Below are 6,949 nucleotides of genomic sequence, written 5' to 3' on the forward strand. Positions count from 1 at the left end.
GTACATAAAAACAAAGAGCATACTAAAACGCATGCAGCCTTCGCCGATGTAGATAAATGCGTTTTGAAGGGTGCCGGAAACAAGCGCCTATCCACATGAAATATGGGTCATTCCTCCCGCAGAAAGCAGCATCACGTGGGAGAAAACTCTTATTTTCAGAACACATCCTTTCTCTGGCGCATGAATACTGCCAACTCTTCTGTTCCGCTAAATGGAAAGTACCTGCGCCTCTACAACCGAAATAAGTCAATAATGAATTAATTATAATAGGCCAGATGTCCAGTTAATTTATACCATATAGATAGATACATTGACAAAGATTAACGAGACGATAGATGCATGGTAAAACCTGGAAAACAGCCACTCAGAAAATGAACACCATGTTTCTCTGTTCACTGTGTTTTCTCCAACAAGTTTGCACGTGCAGAACAACATTGAACAGTGAACAGTAGGTGAACGAACGCTCTGTTCAACATGTTCTGCACGCTACAGCCATGCTCTTATGGCTACAGCGACTGTGCCCTCTGAAATGGCTCCAAATGTTTTTCTATTCCAAATCAACAAATGTCATTTCTAATCTGAGGATCTTGCTCCCTCTATTACCCTTTTTGCCCAACACACACACAAGCACACCTCCCCCCTCTCTCTCTCCTCAATCAATGAATGGAGGGATGGTTGGAGGGTGATGCTGGTGGTTTCACTTCACAAAATCGTAGCCTACTCGCCCAACTCATCTGTTCAGTCATGTCTTCATCCTGTCAAGGCAGCAGGCCAGGCATACATGTCCCAGATACAGACTGACATCACCCAGAACAGGCTGTGGAGGTCTCCAGGCTCTGGCCCTGTACCGGTAGTCCTACAGCCTGGAAGATGCTGTGAGAATCTAGCCTCTGGCAGGAAATGTGGTATTATCCACATGGGGTTAACAAGTTTACTGCGTGACATGTAAGCTATAGAAAACAGTGCTCAGGGTTAAGGGTTATGAAAAAAACAGGTTTGTGACCAAAAAAAGATGATGTTTCAGTTTTTTTCTTCTAAGTTGGAGACACTGTCATCCACCTAAAATATCGTAAAAATAGGCCACATTTTTATGGCAGGATATTTCAATAGATGACCGTATTTATTAATGGTTTATTGATTGATGTATTGATTTGAGCAGTAATGACAACATTCACCCACTAATCATACTTGGCTAACACCAGTAGTAAACCTCCTTTTGTTAGATGCATATAATTACTCTGCACCCCCTGGATCATTTCACCGACCCGCTGATCCCAGTTAAGGCAACCTGAGTAATAGCTACAGACCCCTGAATCAGCCTTGTCAAACACAATCTCATATGTGTATATCTCCTCTCTTCGAATCTCTGAAGGTTTTATTTGAGACTCCCTGCAACATGGATAGATGTTCATCCCCCAGTTCAATTCCCTGTCTGGAAACGATTAGGGTTTAAATTTGGGATATTTGGGATAAGGAAAATCAGGTGGGGCAGCAGGAGGACTCTCATCTGTTTTATAGCAATGCATGCCAGAGGTCAGGGGTCAAAGTTGAGAGAGGGGCCAGCAAGACAGAAATAGGACAGTTTGGCTTGGATTTTTATAGGATGGTGAATGGGGATGATTGATGTGTCATCTCTTCTAAACATTCTCTCTGGTATCGACCTTGATGTGTCATGGCACGAAGCAGGGAGATACTATTATATCATTCTGTAGTGAATGGTGACCTCATATCTCCAATGAAACACTTTCCCTTCAGAGGAAAGACAGCTTGTAACACTACTGTAATCTCTCAACAGCCATTTTATTTGAGAGAATGGTACTACAGGGACTGAATAGTGATCACCATGGTTACTTGAATGTCCTGTTAATTTTGCTATTCAGTATATGCTGTTAAGTTTTCCACTGGATTGGGAGTGCGTAATTTTGGTATTTTATTAATGTCACATTTTCTGATGAGAGCACATTGATTTGCTACCTAACAACAGTGTAGTGCCTCTGATGTCATAAGTGTTTATGTTTATATTGCATTTAGAGTATATGTCTGTTGACATCAGAATCCTTTCCATTTTAAGATAATATTCTAGAATTCCTTTCATCCTGTCCAGCCTCTCCCTCAAGCCCTGTCGTTCTGCGTCTAGGATCTTTAGACATGAGGGTCTTCACTCACATTAGGGTGAGAGAGAGAAGTCACACAGGTACGCTGGACAGTGATCTAGCAACACTGGACGCTGCTTTGACAATCAAAGTGACAGATATCGTCCCAGGTTATTCACCTGACAACTTAGTTTCCACTGTTGTCCAGTCTATGTGACAGGCTCTCACACTGTAGCCGGCACATCGGAACCCTACTTCATTCAGACACATTTACCACCTATTTAATTGTCCTCAGCAGCTCATGATTAGCCTATAAAACGACAATATCTAGCCCTAAATCTTTACTATCGTTTTCGTTTCGAATTAACTTCAGGTACTATCAGGTCAATGTACTGTATGTAATTCAATTATAAGCTTTTAAATGTTTTACGTCTCTGTTGATAATAAAAGTAAACCCATAGTCTGCCCTTTCTGGGGTAATGTTTACCTTCAGTAGTAACACTTGTGATAGTATCAGTGGAGGCTGCTGAGGGGAGGACGGCTCATAATAATGTCTGGAATGGAGTGAATGGAATGGTATCAACAACATGACAACCATGTGTTTGATGCCATTCCATTTGCTCCATTCCAGGCATTATTATGAGCCGTCCTCCCCTCAGCAGCCTCCACTGGATAGTATATAATGCTAATGTTAATGTAACAGAAAATAAAATACATCAGTAGCCTAATAACTGAGTCTCAAAAAGGTTGAACATAGGTTTATATGAGCAACCAACGTGTAACGTAATTAATCGCACATGCGGAACAGTCTGAATAGGGGAAAGCATTGACAAATGAGATATTGTATGTCAGCACAAATTAATGAGAAATTAAAGGTCAGAGGTCACAATGGGACCTCACAACGCACACATGATTTTGATTACCCGGCCCCTCTGTTTGGCTACAACTGTCACAAGCAGTCAAGTCATTGGGCAACCACTGAGAGGCTGAGAGCTACAGAAGTGAGATTTGTTTAGGCATATTGTCTAAGGCACCATGACGAAAAGACAAATTAATACTACAGGAAAGGACTGTTGTTTTAAAAAGCACATTTAGATATTCAGACGTTAGGTCACTATAAGGTTTTACTGACCTGGTGAACATGATTTCATACCGATATGTTCTAGCTTTTAGGTCCTTGCAGATCAAGTGTTACACAATATTTGACTATTAATTAAACCCATAATTAATTAAACGTCCATATGTTCCCAACATGCATTAGAAGCAAAGACTTAACTTTGACTTTCCCACAAAAACACAAACGCACACTCTTGAACTGAGCCAGGACCCCCTTCCTGCAGGACAACCCCCCAACACACACTCCCAACACACGCCCCCAAACAGGAGTGAGTGTGAGCACCAGGTGACCTCGCTGAGCTCATCTGGTTCTCCATTACAACGATAAAGTCTGGGTCGGGCCTGACGGGTGGCCTGGGCAGACAGAGGTAAAGTGGGGCCTCTACGGGGGAACAGTCTGGGTTGAGACAGAGGACAAGGCCCCAGAGGAGGACTGGGCCAGAGTGTATTTATAAACAGGAACTTATCCCTCTTAATCCACATAGTAGTTCATCGCCACCACCATTTCACTCTGAGGTGATATTGACACGATGAACATGTGTTTATGTATAGGGAATTATACAGCAGATTCTTCCATTTTGCCTCAAGTTCATGTTGGTGAGTGGGTCTGTTTCATCTCTAGCCGTGGCCAAAATCTTTTAGCCGTGGCCAAAAGTTTTAAGAAAGACACAAATATTAATTCTCACAAGGTTTGCTGCTTCAGTGTCTTTGGATATTTTTGTCAGATGTTACTATGGAATACTGAAGTATAATTACAAGCATTTCATAAGTGTCAAAGGCTTTTATTGACAATTACATGAAGTTGATGCAAAGCGTCAATATTTGCAATGTTGAGCCTTATTTTTCAAGACCTTTGCAATCCACCCTGGCATGCTGTCAATTCACTTCTGGGCCACATCCTGACTGATGGCAGCCCATTCTTGCATAATACATTCTTGGGAGTTTGTCCATCTGCCTCTTGAGGATTGACCACAAGTTCTCAATGGGATTAAGGTCTGGAGAGATTCCTGGCCATGGACCCAAAATATCGATATTTTGTTCCCTAAGCCACTTAGTTATCACTTTTGCCTTATGGCAAGGTGCTCCATCATGCTGGAAAAGGCATTGTCCATCACCTAACTGTTCAAATCAAATCAAATCAAATTTGTTTGTCACATACACATGTTCCTGGATGGTTGGGAGAAGTTTCTCTCGGAGGATGTGTTGGTACCATTCTTTATTAATGGCTGTGCTCTTAGGCAAAATTGTGAGTGAGCCCACTCCCTTGGCCAAGAAGCAACCCCACACATGAATGGTCTCAGGATGCTTTACTGTTGGCATGACACAGGACTGATGGTAGCGCTCACCTTGTCTTCTCCGGACAAGCTTTTTTCCGGATGTCCCAAACAATCGGAAAGGGGATTTACCCCAGTCCTCAGCAGTCCAATCCCTGTGCCTTTTTACAGAATATCAGTCTGTCCCTGATGTTTTTCAGGGAGAGAAGTGGCTTCTTTGCTGCCCTTCCTGACACCAGGCCATCCTCCAAAGTATTCGCCTCACTGTGCGTGCAGATGCACTCACACCTGCCTGCTGCCATTCCTGAGCAAGCTCTGTACTGGTGGGGCCCCAATCCCGCAGCTGAATCAACTTTAGGAGACAGTTCTGACGCTTGCTGGACTTTCTTGGCCACCCGGAAGCCTTCTTCACAACAATTGAATCGCTCTCCTTGAAGTTCTAGATGATCAGATAAATGGTTGATTTAGGTGCAATCTTACTGGCAGCAATATCCTTGCCTGTGAAGCCCTTTTTGTGCAAAGCAATGATGACGGCACGGGTTTCCTTGCAGGTAACCATGATTGACAGAGGAAGAACAATGATTCCAAGCACCACCCTCCTTTTGAAGCTTCCAGTCTGTATTTGAAACTCAATCAGCATGACAGAGTGATCTCCAGCCTTGTCCTCGTCAACAATCACACCTGTGTTAACGAGAGAATCATTGACATGATGTCAGCTGGTCCTTTTGTGGCAGGGCGGAAATGCAGTGGAAATGTTTTTGGGGTTCAGTTCATTTGCATGGCAAAGAGGGACTTTTCAATTAATTGCAATTCATCTGATCACTCTTCAAAACATTCTGGAGTATATGCAAATTGCCATCATTCAAACTGAGGCAGCAGACTTTGTGAAAATTAATATTTGTGTCATTCTCAAAACATTTGGCCACGACTACATTTAACATAGTAAATTTTATAACAGATTCTTACATTTTGGCTCAAGCTTGAATCATGGATTGTTTTCAGTTTCTGTGATCCTGGATGAGTAGTGCTGTACCGCTGTGTTTGATCTCTACATCTTCTCTGGGTTACTCTGCTCCAAGCCAGAGTCTCTCTGGAAGGGGTCAGGGGTGAACGCCATTCTCAAAAAAACATTAGTTCCCCCTCTTTGGATAGGATGAAATTCCACGGTGAGAATCTCTCACGGCCGTGTCCGTGTGACAAATGCCTCTGCCCTCCGCCTGCGATGGGATCTGACAGGGTCATCACAGAGAGGAAACGTGCCCAGACCACTCACATCACATAAATCTCCACAGGAGCCGACAACACAGAAATGCAGAACGGTGGTTTTGTCTTTTCACAGAGAGAGCACCATAACAAAACAGGCATTTGATCCAAAGACATGTTTCTGATATTGTTTAGTTTTAACTTCATTTCTCAATACCCTTTTCAGGTTAAATGTTCATGTTAAAAAAATGTGCAAGACTTGGGACAATTGAATTTTCATCTTGTTCTACATTTTATTTTCAGATCATGGAAAGTCTTCTTCTTTATGTCTTGGATTTTCTGAACCTTTTGACAAAGACTCTTTATGAATCTAATTACATTTCTCCCATACAAGTCGGCGGAGAAGTGGAATTCTATCCCAGGTCCAGTGTGAGAGTCCACAGCTGCTGAGTGAGAAAATAAACCATTGGTGTCTATGGGTGTGCTCCATAGTGCAGGAGCTGTTGATTTGCCCTTGTCAGGTGAGGCCGTTTGATTCTGATTACATCTACCACAGTGAGCCTACTGCAATTACTCTCCAAAATAAACATGTCAGCCGATCCACTCGCCACTTGTAAGGATGGCGAGGCTGCTCCATTGTAACCATCCATAACTCATCACACCAGTGTCCTGCTGTTATGATACTGATGAGGCAGAGTTAAGATGAAATGCAGGGAAATACACAAGACATACACAAGTACAGGTACAGTACATACAGTACATAAGTATGCACATATGTACCGTGTGTACAAACTAACACACACACACTAATCTCTCATGCGCAGCAGAATAATCTGCAGGGACTGCATGGGATAACAAACTGCGGTAGTTCCGGCCTTAAGGTTTTCTTCACTGGTTATGGACGTATCAGGACTGGGCAAAGGTGGTGCCTAAACTGGTTTGCCTCTCTCTCTCTCTCTCTCTCTCTCTCTCTCTCTCTCTCTCTCTCTCTCTCTCTCTCTCTCTCTCTCTCTCTCTCTCTCTCTCTCTCTCTCTCTCTCTCTCTCTCTCTCTCTCACACACACACACACACACACACACACACACACACACACACACACACACACACACACACACACACACACACACACACACACACACACACACACACACACACACACACACACACACACACACACACACACACACACACACACACACCTACAATGCTTCTAGTGAATGTTATAGTGGGTACACATCTTAATTAAAGTAATCTAAAGATCA

This window comes from Oncorhynchus keta, chromosome 8, assembly GCF_023373465.1.
Source record: "Oncorhynchus keta strain PuntledgeMale-10-30-2019 chromosome 8, Oket_V2, whole genome shotgun sequence".
Classification (NCBI taxonomy): Eukaryota; Metazoa; Chordata; class Actinopteri; order Salmoniformes; family Salmonidae; genus Oncorhynchus; species Oncorhynchus keta.